Source organism: Hemitrygon akajei, chromosome 28 (genome assembly GCF_048418815.1).
Source record: "Hemitrygon akajei chromosome 28, sHemAka1.3, whole genome shotgun sequence".
In the NCBI taxonomy this organism is placed as follows: domain Eukaryota; kingdom Metazoa; phylum Chordata; class Chondrichthyes; order Myliobatiformes; family Dasyatidae; genus Hemitrygon; species Hemitrygon akajei.
Genome location: NC_133151.1, coordinates 29,020,918 through 29,039,363, shown reverse-complemented (window position 1 = coordinate 29,039,363; position 18,446 = coordinate 29,020,918). Strand labels below are relative to the sequence as shown.

The 18,446-nt window shown below is 45.1% G+C and overlaps 1 non-coding gene and 1 pseudogene across 1 annotated transcript; one reads left to right on the top strand and one right to left on the bottom strand.

Annotated features, from left to right (window-relative positions):
• The window catches only part of LOC140717792 (uncharacterized), an 819,648-nt pseudogene that overhangs the window by 721,225 nt on the left and 79,977 nt on the right, over nt 1-18,446 (bottom strand).
• trnad-guc (transfer RNA aspartic acid (anticodon GUC)) lies at nt 13,112-13,183 on the top strand. Its single transcript has one exon. It is a non-coding gene; the product is annotated as a tRNA-Asp (tRNA).

Here is an 18,446-nt window from a genome sequence, read left to right as displayed (position 1 = left end):
GTTCCCCTGTGGCACTGAAGGGTAAATTCAGGCAGTATGATAGTGACAGTTTACTCACTAGTTAGTGGAGGCAGGCAGGATATACTTTGGCCACAAAAGAGACACAAGGATGGTGTGTTGTCTCGCGGGTGCTCGCATCCAGTATTTATTGGTGCGGCTGCAGGGTATTGTCAAGGGGAAGAGTGAAAGTCCACTGCTGCAAATTGCCACCAAATTCATTGTCACAAAATGAGATGAAATCCTACATATTGAGTGTAAACAGTTAGGAAAGAGGCCTCTTCCCTTCTGTCAACCATGTACACATCGGACTCTATTTTGAGGCCAATGAACACACTATCTAACTTGTCTTTGGTCTCTGAAAGGAAACTGGTGCAGTTAGAAAAAAGGTATAATTCCTTATATGGAATGTCTTAAAGGGACAGTCAGCGTGGCTTTGGGAAGCGTAGATCGTGTCTAACACCATGTCAGAGTTCTTTGAGTATGTGCCCAGGCATATGGATGAGGGTAGTGCAATGGATGTGATCTACATGGATCTTAGTTTGGCTTTTGATAAGGTTCCACGCGGTAGGCTTATTCAGAAAGTCAGAATGCATGGGATCCAGGGAGGTTTCGCCAGGTTGATTCAGAATTTGCTTGCCTGCAGAACGCAGAGGGTCGTGATGGAGGGAGTACATTCAGATTGGTTATGTCTAGTGTTGTCCCATAAGGATCGGTTCTGGGACCCCTACTTTCGTGATTTTTATTAACGACCTGGATGCGTGGGTAGAAGATTGGGCTGGCAATTTGCAGACGACACAAAGGTTGGCGGTGTTATGGATAGTGTAGAGGATTGTCGAAGATTGCAGAGAGAGATTGATAGGATGCAGAAGTACGTTGAGAAGTGGCAGATGGAGTTCAACCCTTGGAAATGTGAGGTGGTACACTTTGGAACGACAAACTCCATTGCAGAGTACAAAGCAAACGGCAGGATACTTGGAAGTGTGGAAAAGCAGAGAGATCTGAGGGTACATGTCCACATATCCCTGAAAGTTGCCTCATAGGTAGATAGGATGTTCAAGTAAACTTATGGGGTCTTAGCTTTCATCAGTCGAGGAATACAGTACAAGATGCACGAGATAATATTGAAGCGCTATAAAACTCTGGTTAGGCCTGTGTCCAGTACTGTTCGTCTACTACAGGAAGGATGTGGAAGTATCGGAAAAGGTGCAGAGATTTACAAGGATGCTGCCTGGTTTAGAGAATATGCATTATGATCAGAGATTAAGGGAGCTAGGACTTTACTCTTTGGAGAGAAAGAGGATGAGAGGAGACATGATAGAGGTATACAAGATATTAAGAGGAATATATAGAGTGGACAGCAGGCGCCTCTTCCACAGGGCACCACTGCTCAATACACGAGAACATGGATTAAAGGTAAGGGGTGTGAAGTTCAAGGGGGATATGAGATGAAGATTTTTTACTAATGAGTGGTTGGTGCGTGGAACGCCCTGCCTGTGGCAGATGCACTAGTGAAATTTAAGATAATACTAGACAGATATATGGAGGAATTTATGGTGGGGGGTTTATGGGAGGCAGGGTTTAATGGTCGGCACAAGATTGTGGGCCGAAATGCCTGTACTGTGCTGTATTATTCTATGTTCTATACCAGTTCCAATCAGATCTCTTCCCCAGAGCCAGGAGAGGACACTTTTGCAGTATCGCAATCTCTGACTATAATCACGTTTCCAGTAAAATATTCCCACCCAGCCACAACTTGACAACTCCACGGGTCCTGGGATCGCTGAGAGTTGCTCCCGGTATCAGGCATTGGCTCTAGCTGCTCTTCGGCCTAGATCAAACTTGGACCCAGTCTCTGCATATCAGGACATATCTGTTATGGATATAGACCTGACCCTATCCACGGTAACTCCCCTGTCTCATATCGCCTCTTTTCACCTGTCTCCCGTACACTAAGGAATATCTCACGCCAGCGAATGCACCATCCAGCTCGCCTTTGATTGCTGGAAGGAAACCGGTATGGTCAATTTCTATTCGGCAGTCAGACCGAGTCCACAAACACATCGGTAACTTTGGCCTGCACCTGATTCCATTAATTTCTTTAAGTTCAAAACGCGATGAAGAAACCCTTATGGTTCCTCTGTGGCAGGAAACGGTAAAGTCAGGCAGTGCATGAGTGATAGGGGACTTAATATTTAGGGGTACAAACAGGAGATACTGTGGCCGCAAAATAGACTCCAGGATGTCCTGTTGCCTCCCGCGTGTTTGTGTCCAGATGGGACGTAATGTTAAAATTGTACAAGGCATTGGTAAAGCCAAATTTGGAGTATTGTGTTCAGATCTGGTCACCAAATTATAGGAAAGATGTCAACAAAATAAAGAGAATACAGACAAGATTTACAAGAATATTACCTCGGCTTCAGTATCTAAGTTACAGAGAAAGGTTGAAAAACTTAGATCTTTATTCTTTGGAGCATAGAAGCTTGAGGGGGACGTGATAGAGGCATTTAAAATTATGAGGGGGCAGATAGAGTTGATGTGGGTAGGCTTATTTCATTGAGAGTAAGGAAGATTCAGACAAGAGGACATGAGTTGAGACTTTCGGGGCAAAAGTTTAGGGGTAACACGAGGGGGGAACTTCTTTACTCAGAGAGTGGAAGCTGTGTGGAACGAGCTTCCAGTAGAAGTGGTGGAGGCAGGTTCGATATTGTCATCTCAAATAAAATTGGATAGGTATATGGACAGGAAAGGAATGGAGGGTTATGGGCTGAGTGCAGGTTGGTGGGACTAGGTCAGAGTAATCGTTCGGCATGGGCTAGAATGGCCGAGATGGCCTGTTCCTGTGCTGTAATTGTTATATTGTTATATCAGCGATCTGATCAGCCCATGTGTATTTTAATCTGATCAGACAGAGGCCCCATCACTGATCACTGTGGGTACCCTAGTTACAGATCTACAGTCGAAATCATTCACAATTCCATCAGCCCGAATGTTGATACATGATACACACCATTCCAACCGTCCCACACAGAGACTCGAGGAAAGTTACATATTTATCACAAGACTAGAGTAGGATTCAATGATCTGGTCAGTTTGCTCTGGATGCTCTGCTACAAAGTCCATTCAGATTTGTACAATGTAAACAGATACATCATCACTGAGATACCAATATACAGCATTGCGTCACAAACAAAAGAAAATCTGCAGATGATGGAAATCCACAAAATGCTGAAGGAACTGAGCAGGCCAGGAGGCATGTATAGAACAAAAAAGACAGTCAATGTTTTGGTCCAAAACCCTTCGGCAAGACTGGAAACGAAAAGACGAGGAGCAGATTTAAAAGGTGCGGGTAGGGGAGAGAGACAAAAAGGTGATAGGAGAATCCTGAAAGAGAGGAATGAAGTAAAGAGCTCGGACGTTGATTGGTGAAAGAGAGAGAAGGCCATGGAAGAAATAAAAGGAGGAGGAGCACACGAGGGATGTGAAGGGTGGGCAAGGTGAGAGAAACTCAAGAGGATGGGAACTGCTGAGGGGGAGGGGCATTACCAGATGTTCGGGAATTTGATGTTCATGCTATCAGTTTGGAAGCTACCCAAACAGAAAATGTTCTTCCAAGCTAAGTGCGGCCTCATTGCATTGTATGACTTTCTTTAAAAAGCAAACGTGACGATCAAAGAGTTCAACTGGAAGGATGAATGTGAAAGAACATTTTTTCCATTTAGACTGCATGAGAGGTTGGAAGTTATAGTGCGAAGTCCAACTCTCACACAGTACCAGAGACTGACAGGTACAGAGTGAACCCCATGCACCCACACTGTACCAGAGTGTGACAGGTAGACATTGAACCCCACACTCTCACACTGTACCAGAGAGTGACGGGTATAGTATTGCTCCACACTTTCACACTGTGACGAGGGTTGTCCCGGTTATGTCAGCAGGTTATGGACTGATGTAAGAACAGTAGAGTATGTATAGTGAATAATCTCTCCCCAGAGTGACTGGGACTCCCTTACAACCTGAGACTTGGATGGGGCATTATTTGTTTTCAGTAAGTTTTCCTGAAACAGTATGCAGATGATCCACCAGGGAGGAAGACATTCTTGACTTCATCTTGGGAAATATGAGACTCATCAGAGTGCTGGCGGGAACAACCAGTGTTCACAGAGGAATTAGATAGGTCATTCAGGGGTAATAACCTGCAGATCTGTGTGAAAAGAGTGGGGATTGAGACTGTGGAAATGTGCAGCTGGAGTTGGTATAAACTCGATAGGTCAAATAGTCTAAATTATCCCATAATGATCCTGTGACCAATAATAGTCTGAAAAAATTATTCTGTTCTCCAGTGAATCCTCTACGCTCCAGGCTGGACAAGATCAATTGTGTAATAAGGACACACTTCTGTAAAAACACTGACACTGTATTCCAAGCACACTAAGCAGCCAGAGCACAGCACTGGTCAGTGAGGCTTTCGACTACAAAGTTTAAAGCTGAAAGTAAATGTATTATCAAAATACATTTCTGTCATCATACGCAGCCCCGGGATTTATTTTCTTGTGGGCATACTGCTGGTTTGTTAGAGCTGTTGTGGAGGGTATAAACTAATTTCCCAGGGGCGTGAGAACTGGCGTGAAAGGACTCTGGTTAGGACAGATGGTAAAGAAAGAAAACATGGCATGCAGTCACACTGTCAGGAAGAGTGAGCAGATGATAGGACATAACTGCAGCCAGCAGAGGGATGCACAATCAAGAAGGGTAGCAAATACAGTGCTCAAAGTGTTATATTTCAATGCACAGAGTATAAGAAATAAGGTAGATAATCTTATTGCCCTATTACGGATTGTCATGTGCATTGCGATCATCACGGAATCACGGCTGAAAAATATTTGTAGTTGGGAGCCAAATGCCCAAGTTAGACATATCAGAGGGTCAAGAAGGTAGGCAATGGGGATGGAATGGATCTGCTGGTAAAAATGGTATCAAAGCAGTAGAAAGATGTGCCACAGGATCGGAAGATGTTGAATCATTGTGCGTAGAGTTAAAAAAAAAAACTGCAAGTGTTAAAGATCGTTGATGCAGTTATAAACAGGTCGTCAACAGTTGTTTGGATTTGGACCACAGATTACAACAGGAAATAGAAAAAAACAAGTCAAACGGGCAATGTTATTGGAGATTTCATGGAACATTTCGACATACAGGTCGTTTGGGAAAATCAGGTTGGAAATAGATCTCAAGAGCGTGTGTTTGTTGAATGCCTAAGAGATGGCTTTTTAGAGCAGTTTGTCGTTGAGCCTACTAGGGAATCAGCTATACTGGATTGTGTGTTATTTAACGAACAGGAGGCAATTAGGGAACATAAGGTAGAAGAACCCTTAAGAGACAGTGATCAGTATCATTGAATTGAAATTGGACAGGGAGAGAACAGTCTGACATAGCAGTGTTTCAGTGGAGTAAAGGTAGTAACAGTGGTATGGGAGAGGAGTTGGCTAAAGTAAATTGGAAGGAGATGTTGGCAGAGATATCAGCAGAGCAGCAATGGTGAGTGTTTCTGAGAAAAATGAGGGAGGTACAGGATAAATATATTTCAGAAACAAATAAATACTCAAATGGCTAAATAGTACAACTTGGCTGACAAGGAGGTCAAAGCTAATGTAAAACCAAAAGGGAGGGCATACAACAAATAAAAAATAGTCAGAATACAGAGGATTGTGAAGCTTCTAACTCCTTACAGAGAGCAACCTAAAGAGGATAAAGATTAAGTATCAAGTCAAGACAAGTCAAGTCACTTTTATTGTCAAGTCGACCATAACTGCTGGTACAGTACTTAGTAAAAACGAGACAACATTTTTCAGGACCATGGTGTTACATGGCACAGTACAAAAACTAGACTGAACTATGTAAAAATAACAACACAGAGAAAGCTACACTGGACTACAAACCTACACAAGACCGCATAAAGAGCACAGAAGCAGTGCAGGCATTACAATAAATAATAAACAGGACAATAGGGCAAGGTGTCAGTCCAGGCTCTGGGTATTGAGGAGTCTGATAGCTTGGGGGAAGAAACTGGTCATAGACTGGTCGTGAGAGCCCTAATGCTTCGGAGCCTTTTCCCAGACAATGACTTGTTGACGACGGCAGAAGGGAAACCCCGGTTCTTAAAGAAAGAGGACATTTGGGATGTCGTGGAACGAAAAGCCTCATCCTGGGAACAGATGGGGTGGAGACGGAGGAACTGGGAATAGGGAATAGCATTTTTTGCATTTGGCAGAGTGTGAAGTGGTATAATCAAAGTAGTTATGGGAGACGGGGGGTTTATAGAAGATGTCAGAAATGTCTATCTCCAGAGATGGAGACCGAGAGATCGAGAAAGGGGAGAGAAGTGTCCGAGATGGACAAGTGAATTCGAGGGCTGTGTGAAAGTTAGAGACAAAGTCGATGAAATTGACGAGCTCAGCATGGGTGCAGGAAGCAGCACCAATGTAGTCGTCAATGTGGTGAAGGAAAAGATGGGGAGCAGTACCGGTATAGATTTGGAGCATAGACTGTTCCTCGTAACCCACGAAGAGGCAGGCATAGCTGGGGCCGATGCGAGTGCCCATAGCTACACCCTTAGTCTGAAGAAAGTGGGAAGAGCCAAAAGAGAAGTTATTAAGTGTGAGTACAGTTCCGCCAACTGGCGGAGTGTGGTGGTGTTGGGGAACTGATGAGGTCTATTTTCAAGAATGTAGCGGAGAGCTATGAGGCCTTCTTGATGGGGAATTGAAGAGTATTAGGATTGGACATCCGTGGTGAAAATGGATCGGTCGGGACCGGGGAACTGAAGTTATTGAAGAGGTGGAGGGCATGGGATGTGTCCCGGATGTAGGTAGGGAGCGACTGATCTATGGGTGACAAAATGGAGTCCAGGTAGGCAGTTACAAGTTCGGTGTGGCAGGAGCAGGCTGAAACTATGGGCCTACCAGGACAGTCAGGTTTATGAATCTTGGGGAGTAGGTAAAACCGAGCAGTGCGTGATGTAGGAACCAATCCTGCCATTCCTCCAGCCAAGTTTCAGTAATGGCTCAACAGCTTAGTTCCACGTACTGATCAATGCTCTAAGTTCATCCCCTTTATTTCAAACACTGCTAGCGTTGAAATAGACACATTTCAACCCCTTTAACTGGGTACATTTATGTTTTATCCCCTGCCTAACCTTCCTCACCAACTCAGAACTTATAGCATCATGCCCTTGTCCTTCCACCCTAATATCTGCACTCACATTCTGATTCCCACCCTCTGCCAGACTAGTTTTAGCCCTCCCCAACAGCTCTAGCAATACCTGCCAGGATATTGGTCCCTTTCCAGTTCAGGTGCAGCCCGTCCTGTTTGTACATGTCAGACCTTCCCCAGGACAGATGCCAATGATCCAGAAATCTGAATCCCCTGCCCTCTGTACCAACTCCTCAGCCACGCCTTCATCTGCCATAGCTTCCTGTTCCTACCCTCTCAGTCTCGTGGCACAGAAAGCAATCCCGATATTACCACTCTTGAGGTCTTGCTTTTTAACTTCTTTCCTAACACCCTATACTCCGTCTTCAGGACCTAATCCCCACTCCTGTCTATGTCATTGATTCCCACGTGGGCGACGACATCTGGCTGCTCACCTGCTCTCCTGAGAATACAGAGAACTCGATCCGAAATATCACAGCCCTAGCACAAGGGAGGCAACAGATCATCCAGGATTCTCGATCTCTCACACAGAACCTGTTATCTGTCCACCTAAATATCGAATCCCCTTTCACTACTGCACTCCTCTTTTTCCTGCTTCCTTTCTGATCTGAGGGTCCAGTTTCGGTGCCAGAGATGCGACCACTACAACTTCTCCCTGGTAGGTTGTCCCCACCAACAGTATCCAAAACGGTATACTTGTTGTTGATGGGAACGTCACAGGGGTGCACAGCTCTTTCTGCCTATTCCACTTCCCTCTCCTGACAGTCACCAGTCTCCTGACTTTTAGGGGTGACTGTCTCCCTGAAGCTCTGATCTATTACTGCCATGCCTCCCGAATGATCCGAAGTTGATCCAGCTCCAGCTCCAGTTTCCTAACTCGATTTAACAGGAGCTGCAGCTGGATGCACCTCCTGCAGGTGTAGTCGTCAGAGGCAATTGTGCTGTCCCTGACTTCACACATCTTACAATCGGAGCACTGGACTGCCCCATCTACTACCTCCATTACCAACTCTTAAGTTAGTTAAATTAATTGGTTTTGGGAATTTGATCCTTCACAATATTCCGCGTGGGAAGTTAAACTGGAGGTGCCAGTCTTTATTTTTCTTTTTACGAGGTCGACTTGCGAGCTCGATATCAACCCGGCAGGGATGGAGAGCACTCTCGGGAGCGGACTGTCACTGGATGAACTCGGGATCCTCCGTTCTCGAGGCCGGCGCTGATCTCACTGCGCCTCCAGCTGACCAAAATGTTCTTAAAGAAACCTACCCTGGCTTACCTCACTGGAAGCAAGCTCGTCCTCAGCCCCTACTCGCCGAAGCCGCTACAAATATAAACCTTCAGAAACCTGATCCAATGTGACCTCGGGTGTAGATAAGTACATGAATGGTGGGGGTATGGAGGGCTACGGTCCAGTTGCGGGCCGATGGGACCAAATAGAACAATAGTTCGGTGAGTTCGTCAGTACAACTGACAGACCAGACTTCACGGTGAAAGGTAATCGACTACTAATATAACAGAGGATGTAAACAGTATTTTTCCAGATATACAGAAATTTAAAAACAAACGCAAGAGTGGATATTCGACGCTGGAAACAGTAGGTAGCAATAGGGGAAAAAGAAATAGCGGAGAAGGTTAATAAGTACTTGTCTTTTATATTGAGGGTACCGACAACATTCCAGAAATTCGAGCGGGTCAGAGACGGAAGGGAGTGTAGTTGCTATTTCTAAGGAGAAGTTGATTGGGAAACTGGAAGACCAGAAAGGAGATGTCGCCTGGAGCAGATAGGACTACACCGCCGGATTGTGAAAGAGACAGCTGATGAGATTATGGGGCGTTAGAAATGATCTTTCAAGACTCACTGCTTTCTGGAATGCTTCAGAGGACTAGAAAATTGCAAATGTCATGATACCCTTCTACACGGCAGGGAAGCAAAAGACAGGACGTTACAGACGTATTAGCAAGGCTGTTGTGGTTGGGAAGATGCTGGAGTCAAATATTAAGGTTGAGGTTTCTGGGTGCTTTGGGGCAGCAGATAAAATATGAAGGACAAAATTGGTTTCCTTAATGGGAAATCTTTCCTGACATATCTGTAGGAATTATTTGAGGAAATACAGGCATAATAGAGAAAGGAGAGCCACGGGATGTTGTTTACTTGGATTTTCAGAAGACATTATTCAAGTGCCACTGATAAGGCTGCTAAACAAAATTAGAGCTCACGGTATTACAGGAAAGATACAAGCATCGACAATATATTGGCGACTGGTGGGAGGTAAAGGCTGGGAATAAATATGGCGTTTTCAGTTGCTTGCCGATAACTATTTGTGTTCTGGAGAATTACGTTATACATCGATATTCTGGATGACGAAATTGATGGTTTTGCATGTGATAGAAAATGAGGTGGAAGGCTTGGTAAAGCAGGAAATTCGTAGAAATACTTGGACAGATTTGGAGAATAGACAGATACATGGCAGATGGAATACGAAGTACGGTAGTGCAGAGTCATACACTTTGGTCGAAGAAACAAAGCTGTAGACTATCTTCCAAACGGGGAGCAAATTCATAAATCAGTAAGCAAATGGACTCGGGAATTGTACTGCAGGGCTCCATCTATGTTAAGTTGCAGATGGAGTCGATGAGTAAAGAAGGCAAATGAAGTTTTAGCCTTCATTCCGCCAGGACTGGCATCTAAAAGCACAGATATAATGATGGTGTATCGTAAAACATTGATCAGATTCATTTGGAGGATTGTAGACAAGTTTGGGCCCAATTTCTAATAAAGGGTGCGCTGGCATTGTGTGGGCTCATTGAGGTTTCTTTACAGTGATCCCGGAATGAAATGGCTTAACTAAGAGAAGTGTTTGGAGACTCTGAGCCTACACTCGTGGGAATTTAGAACAATGAGGGAGGATCTCATTGAAACCCATCGAATAAGTAAAGATCAGGTGGATGTGGAGAAGATGCCTGTCCGGTTTCTCTGACACCGACGCTGATGTCCAGCTCAATCAACTCGGGACATAGTGATGAGATCCCGTGAAACATGCACTTCTGCCTCCCTACCTGAGTGGTCGCATTTGCCATGGCGACTGATTAGGACGGTAGACCAGAAGTTCATTGAGGTTTCACTAATCATGTTCCACTGCGGTTTAAGCGGATCCACTCAGAGTCACTTGCGTCCACGTAATTAGAAATTCCTTTATTCCTTCTACCAAACTGTTAATTGTGTCGCCGTCTCCTGATAAAGCTATGGAATAAAGAAACGAAAACGGTTTATTTTATCGTGCTTCAAATCTCCTGTTGTGAACTCAGGCTGTTCATTGGAAATTCTGTCGGATGAGTGACTCTCATCATTCTTGACATTCGACTGATCATCTGCCGCCAACACGGACTGAACTGCTTTCCTATTGAGCCGTACATCTTCAGAATTGGCTCCTAATCTTGGGGCTCCGTGAATGTGTGAGGAAATGAGATTATTCCGGAGAGTATCGGCTCTCAATGCTTAAGGTCTCCTCAGTGGACAAAACTAGTGACCCTTTGCCGCGCCCCCTCCGTCTCTAAAGGTATCCTTCTTTAGGCAGGGGCCCCTACCTGCAGGCAGGAGAATGGGGTTGCTTGGATCTCCCTTTCTCAGAGGGCAACAGAGGCGAAATCGATTTACGAGAGAGGATTCAACGAATCAAAGCACATTTATCATCAAATAAGGTATAAATTATACACCTTGAGATGCTTCTGTTCATAGGCAGCCGCAAGACAAGAAACTCGAATAAACCAATTTTCAAAAGACCAGAAGCCAATGCGCACAGAAAGAGAGAGAAAGAAACACACATCGAGCAAACAAGAGAAGCAAGCTCACAACATCCCGAATCAGACTGGATAACAGATCCGCTCCCGGAGCATCCGGAGTAGGCCTAAAGACTCGGCCCCCGGTTTTTACACCAACGAGACAGAAAAACCTCGTTGTTCAACCCATTGATGTTTGTCCCGAAGAACAGCCCAGAGACAAAGAGAGAAAATATGGAAGGGACACGGTGGAAATTAGACAGAATGTGTGACAGCAGGCCGACTGAAACCGTGTTGATTAACTAATGCATAATACGTTCATTGCTGACATGTCGGGAACGAGGTCTCCGAATGGGTGGAAGCACAGACAGCAGAGAAATAATATCAGAATGGGGAAGGGGTAAGGAAACACGAAAAAGAATACAGAGAGACACGGGCAGAGAGGCGCGATAAACATCAACAGAGCAGTTATTAAGAGAAACCATGTGATGTCAGCAAAGAACCGATAAATAAAAATTAAAGAAAAGAATGGGAAGCGTCCACAACGGAGCAGCGCAACACCACGTTAAGCCAATAGCAGAGTGGCACAGCGCAAGCGTCCTGGGTCAAAGGTCATCATTTCGGCATCTATGACTTGTCTAATTTACCACGGATTCGCGAATCGAAACGTCTGCGCACTCTGTAAACGAATTAGAATGTTGAATGCAGGGGATATTCATAAAGATTTTGCCTGAGATGGAGAGTTTCGGTATAAACCGAGACTGGATAGAGTGTGGTTGTATCCATGGAGTGCTGGAGGTAACAGAGATCTATGAAGGTCATATCAAATTAGCCGGACCTTATCAGAATACTAGTAAACTGTCCTGAAGTGTGTAAACCCAGACAGCATCAGATGAGGAACTTCACGAAGATGGTATTTGGAAACTGGAACCCATGCCTGAGTGGCAGGTGGAGACAGGTACACTCACAACCTTAGAGAATTGTCTGGGCAAGCACCTCGCCAATCAAGGCACTGAAGGCAGTTACTCATAAGTGAATTGTTTTTTTTCTCTCTGGTGAGATTGGTTCCTGAATGTCAGCATGGACGCAGTGGGTCGAAAGGCCTGTTTCAGGGTGGCACGATTCTCTGTTTCTATCTTAGATTTGTCAATCACAATAAAGGGTTTAATATAATCGTGTAATTGACAGAGGGTGTGGATAGGGATCCCAAAGGGTATAAATAGACAGAGGGATTGGTGAGTGGACTGACACGCTCAGGGTGAACACATCATCCGACATGTTTTGATGTGCTCTAGTTTGTTGCGGGAGCCTGGGTTGGAGTGAGAGCAGGAGGCTGCACGGGTCGGTTCATCGAGAAGATGTGAAAGATGGGATATCCATCCTTGATCGATTGGCCAGCCCAGGATGAATAATAATTTTGCACTCACTCATGGATTTAAACAATTTCTGGACTTCGTACACGAGTTCACAGGGTTAGACCACTCGGCCGATAGAAGTCTGCACAGATCGGGTTCTATGAATTGTTTACTTCTGATAGTTTCGATGATAGATCAAAACTCTGCCAACTGCGATCGTCGGAAATCACACCTGCGCCAATTGTCTGGAGGACAGCTCTGTTCACCATTATATCACCATTGTTCCATCATTCTGCAGGAGGCTTGGGTCCTGAATTATCTCCAGTGGTGCATGACTGTGGCTCGACCTGCTGTCTGAATCCGGTTGGTCACTCTGATTCCCCACCCTGGTGCAATTCCTGTTATGCCCAGTTAATGTCTCCATCTTCCGACAGATCGGAGATACAAAACTACCAGTAATTCGCTCCGAATCGGACTGAAGTGAGAATGATCCCTTCACAATTCGAAGAGCTCCACATCGCCTCTTGCCTGTCGCATTATAAAACCAAAATATATAAATGATCTGTTAAAAAACACGGCGTTAGGTTCGAATGAGAGTTCCTTTCGTTAAACCTTTAAAACAATCGGTGACTGAAAAGCTGGAGGAAACTGAGACACTTCCGTGGGAAGGACACGAAGAAACTGACTGCAGTATTGCAGTGAACAAACATCAAGGTAATTCTGTTCACTTTCTTGTGCTCTTTCATGTTTTGTCATGATCAACCAACAGCAGTTCCTCGTTAGTATAGTGGTTAGTATCCCCGCCTGTCACGCGGGAGACCGGGGTTCAACTCCCCGACGGGGAGACGCGGATTTTACAGCTCTTCTTCAAGAAGAATATTGTCTAAAACAACAAATAAAATTGAACAAATAATTTGGCATTGAAGTGATTAGTTCATGGACAATGGGAAGGTGGAATATCTCTTGTTTCTCTGAGTGCAGAACGGTAGAGTCTTCCAAGAAGAAAGAAACGTTGAGTTGAAACTGTTTCTTCGAATCTCCCTGGGAGAGTCTGTATCCCGCACCGTTCGTTGTTACACTCAACGACTGAGTCCATCACCCCGACCACACTAAACCGTGGCTTTTGTTGTCAGCTATCAACTCTCTCATGGCCCCACCACGTTAGCAAAACAACTGACCAGCATTAACTGTCACCCTATAATTCTTCATTTGCATCCTCATCTTGTTTTGGTACGCAGAATGATTCCAGGGCCCTACTGTGCAAAGGAAAATCAGACTTTACAAAGAACTTTCTTGCCGAGGTTGACTGCACACTGTCCGTGAACATTCCTTGCCGAGGCGCTGGATTAACTTGACTTGCTGTAGCTCTTCCCACTTCCCTTCCGTTCAGTAAAGGACAATATGGATTGTGGCTGCAGTTGAATTGCCCAGAGAATTCAGGTCTCCTCAGTGAACCTGCCATCGACTATCCCGAAGAGGAGGGTTGTTGATCAATAATGTAGGCAGCCGTGCTTTGGGCCATCACTCCGCAGAGTGCTGTCAGGCAAGAAATTAAAACAATGTTCAATATCAGCAACTAGAGTTGAACAAACTTCCTAGCAGGGATTCTAACAGAATTTGCATGGCTACAGTTGACGATGTTCTCAGAGATATCAAAGATGTTTGTTGGTTATTCCAGTCCAGTGATGGCACAACTACGTCCGCTCTCAGCCAACAGAACGTTTAATGCTGTTCAGATTTGAGAGGCGATTTTGCAGCGTGCTGGCGTTTTGTTAGAAAATCAAGCGCTGTTATCCAATTACTGCAACACTAGGGCCATACTGATGCTCTCACGAGCCCATCTGGTAGGTCTCCAGAACTGGAACACTACAATCCAGTAACGTTGCTCAGTCTCCTTCTTCCTTCAACGCTGACAGATGGTGTGCATTTGGTACAGCATACGCCAAATTGTAATAACCTCTTGACAGCGTTTGCTCAGACTAGAGACACCATTTATATGGAAAGGTGATACCCTGGGACAATCAATACAGTAGGCCTGTCAGTCGACTCTGTAAGGGCCATCAACAGAAGTTGTGATATCACTGATGACTTATACGTACTGTTACCTACATCTGATCCCCTTACCCCGTAGTTGCGATAACAGACTTCACCCTCATCCTCATGAAGCAGCTTCAAAGATGAGGATTCATGCAGTCCATCACAAGAAATTTAATGCCATCGTTCAAAACAGTTCCATTGGGAAGTGTAATTTATCTGGGCAGTTCAGTCCAGTGCTCCCTTCACAGATCTAACATTGTTACCAAAGTAAACAACAGACTCAATCTTGCCCGAACTTCGTCACCCCCATTTGGCCTCCAGGAGATTATTCTGGGTTCTGGTGAGGTCATAGCTGAACGAATCTGCGTGGATAACTTATCTGACGTCAGCTCTGAACAACCTATGTGCTCACTATCATCGGCTCTCTAACTCGTGTCCTCTGCATTATTATTTTTTTGTTTATTTGCATTTGCAGAGATTGTCAGTCATCCAATTCGCTGCAGGTCAGATTTCATTCAGCCTTCCAATTCGCTGCAAGTCGCCTGAATGGATGTCGTGTCCCTTAAAGAGCTGTCAAAAACCTTACCAGAGCTCTTGACTGGCTTTTCTGTGATAGTTGGGATGGCAGTGCCTGCGATGCTGAGCCAGAACGTATTCTCCACTTTCCCTTTCCTCAGCACCATGGATCTAGATTTAGCTGGTTTGAAGCGCATCCGGGCCCACTCCACCAGATTTTCGAGCCCCTGCGGAATCCACCGGCAGCCCGTGACTGATTCTGTTGTGACTCTGAGGTCATCCATGAATGCCCTGATGGGTGGTTTCCGTTGAGTGGAATTCATTCTATGCCCTTTGCACTCTGGTTCAGCAGACTTAGTAAGCATGTTCAGGGCTATGGAGAACAGTGTCACTGAGATAGTGCATCCTGTAATGCTACCGATCTCCACTTTGTGACAGTTTGATGTAATTGCTCCTGTAGAGACCCTCACCAGGAAGTCGCTGTAATAATCAGCGATAAGGTCTCTAATTCTGCTAGGGACGTGGTGTTTGGTCAGTGTGAGCTGCACCAACATGTGCGAATGGAGCCATATGCATTTGAGAGGTCGAGCCACAACACTGGCAGGTTGCCCTTGTTCTCTCTGGCCTCCATGATGAACTGTTTCACCACACCAGCATGTTCCAGACAAACCGCCATCCCTGAACTGCAGCTTTCTGGACTGAGGTATCAATATAGGTGTTCTTTGCTAGGTAGGTGCACAGCTGATTGGAAACGGCACTGAAGAAGATCTTCGCATCGACACACAGCAGGGTAATGATGCGGAACTGGTATATCTAGGTGGCGTTTTCCTCCTTCGGGATCCACACCGCTTCAGCCACTCTCCACCGTTCTGGGATCTTCCCCCTTCTCCAGAAGACTCGCAGCATATTCCACAAACGCAACAGGAGTTTGTGCAATTCTTGAACACTTTGCACGAGGTGCTGCTTGGTCCTGGAGCCGAGCTTGCGCTTGCTTTGCGGATGAACTCTCTGACTTCCTTCAGCTGCAGCTCTGACATGTCGAACTGCACATCCGATTCAGGGGATCTATTAGGATGTTGCACTCTCCCAACTCCTGCTATCTTTCAGGATCACTGTAAATCTTCTTCAAATGTTGATCTATGTTTTCCGACGAACAGGCCAGTTTCCCACTGCGCCTCTGCCCCAGCAACTCCTTGGTGAATCTGAAGAGGTTGGCTTTAAAGGCAGCACGTTTTCGAGCCATTTCACAACGCCACCTCCGATGCCACTCTGCCCGGGGGAGGGCCTTGATCTTTTTTCGTAGTATGCACTTCAGCTGGGTCAAGCTGATGCGCTCCTGTTCCCCTACCTCACCGTCAGACTGAGCTGCTCGTCCTCTCTCCCTCTCGCGCACCTCTGAGGGTATTTTTCCTTTAGATTCATCGTAGCTTTTGTGGCGGTCCTCCTCTCAGAGGACACCGATTGTGTTGCAAGTCCGTTCTGCCCCGGTCGCTGTCTCTTCGGGCTGTCACTGACTCTCCAGTTGTCACCACTCTTCTCGTGGTTGTCACGCAGTCTTTGCTGGCTGTCGCTGATGAACTCAGGGTGTAAGATGGGTACGTACACCTCTGGGCACACCTTCAGTGATGTCCCTGAAATCATCAGGTGTTTCGGGCATATGATTCATAAATAAAGATACTGAATTAAATTGATCAAAATCCATAGTTTTTATGGGTATCCATAATAATCATTTACGTGAACGAAGGATTGTGGGTTGAATACTTTTTCGAGGTACAGTACTATAACTTCTCTCGATCCATACTTCCCAGATCCTGTCTATGATAATGAAATTAATGACATGGCCTTTATTTCCAGACTAAACATATCCCTACTCGGAACAAATTTGAAACATCCCGTGTTCTCTGCTGACGAGTTTAAAAGTGGTCGTTCACTTCCACTTCACTCCACCTTCTGTCCAACATCCAAGGAGACAATTTATGTACTGGCACAGAACGCTTTGCTGGACGCATTCAAAAAATTCCATCTCCAATCATTATACACAAAGGCAATCCGTTTATAATCTTTCAAAATTTAAAACTTTAAAACCTCTCAGCTCTGTTGTCAAACCAATGCCCTCTTGTTTTGAATCACCCCCTTCCTGGGGAAACAACTAAGCCTCACATTATCCATGCCACTTATGATCTTATATATACGTCTCAAATCATTCCTTGATCTACACTGCAGGACATATGCAACTTTATTTTAATAAAGGCCCTCAATTCCAGCAGCGACCTGCTGAATCTGTCCTGCATTATTTTTATAATTTAATACCAAAATTTCTATAGAGGAATGAAGAAATGTATACAGAATATTCTCAGAAACACCTCAGCCACGTGTTACATAACTGTAACAACATTCCTTATTCGTTTATTCACTCAGTGCCCTGACTGATGAAGACGTTCGGCTGAACCTGATGATCTTCATCACGCTATCTACCTGTGACACGCGTTCATTGAACTGTGCACTTGCACTCCTCGGCCCCTCTGTACCATAACACTCCCCGGGGCTCCAGCCTACACTGTATAAATCCTGCACTGGTTTCATTTCCCACAATACTGTACTTCACATGTATCTGGATTGAAGGCCGTTGGCGATTCCTCAGCACACACAGCTAGATCACCCCCTTGCACTTTTATATCGCTACGTACACGATGTACACTGCTGCTTATTTTAGTATCATTTGCAAACTAATTACGCCTTCTACTTTCACACCCAAACCATTCATAAAGAGCGCAAACAACACATTGAATTGAATTGAATTGAGTTGAGTTGAATGGAATTGAATTTAATTGACTTTATTTCTTCTATCCTTCACTTTAGGAGTACGAACCTTTACGCTACGTCTTCGTCTAAATGTGCAATGTGTAACTTATATTAATTTGTAATTACAAGAAGGATACTGATGTGAGAATGCTGTCTTGGACTCTACAGTTCAGCATTTAACACCATAGTTCCATCTAGGCTGGACAAGAAACTTTGAGATCTCGGCCCTGACCCTGCCTTTTGCAGCTGGATCCTGGATTTCCTAACAGATCATCAGCATGTTGTAAGAGAGGGCTCACTAAACTCAAACCCTCTGACTGTCAATACAGGAGCCCCTCAGGGCTGCTTACTGAGTCCCCTCCTTTACTCCCTGTACACCAATGTCTGTATCGCCACACACAGCTCCAATATACTAATTAAATTCGCCGACGACACTACATTGATTGGCCCAATTTCAAACAGTAACGAGGTGGCCTACAGGGAAAAGGTCTCTTCTCTGACACAGTTTTCTCAAGAAAACAACCTCTCGCTCAATGTCGCAAAAACAAAGGAGCTGCTTGCGGATTACAGGAGGAATGGAGACGGGCTATACCCTGTTGAGATCAGTGGATCTGGAGTTGAGAGGTTAAACAGCTTCCAATCCCTCGGCATGTACATCACTGAGGACCTCACATCGTCTGTGCACACCAGCTGTGTGGTGAAAAAGGTACAACAGCACCACTTTCAACTCAAACGGTTGAGAAAGTTTGGTAT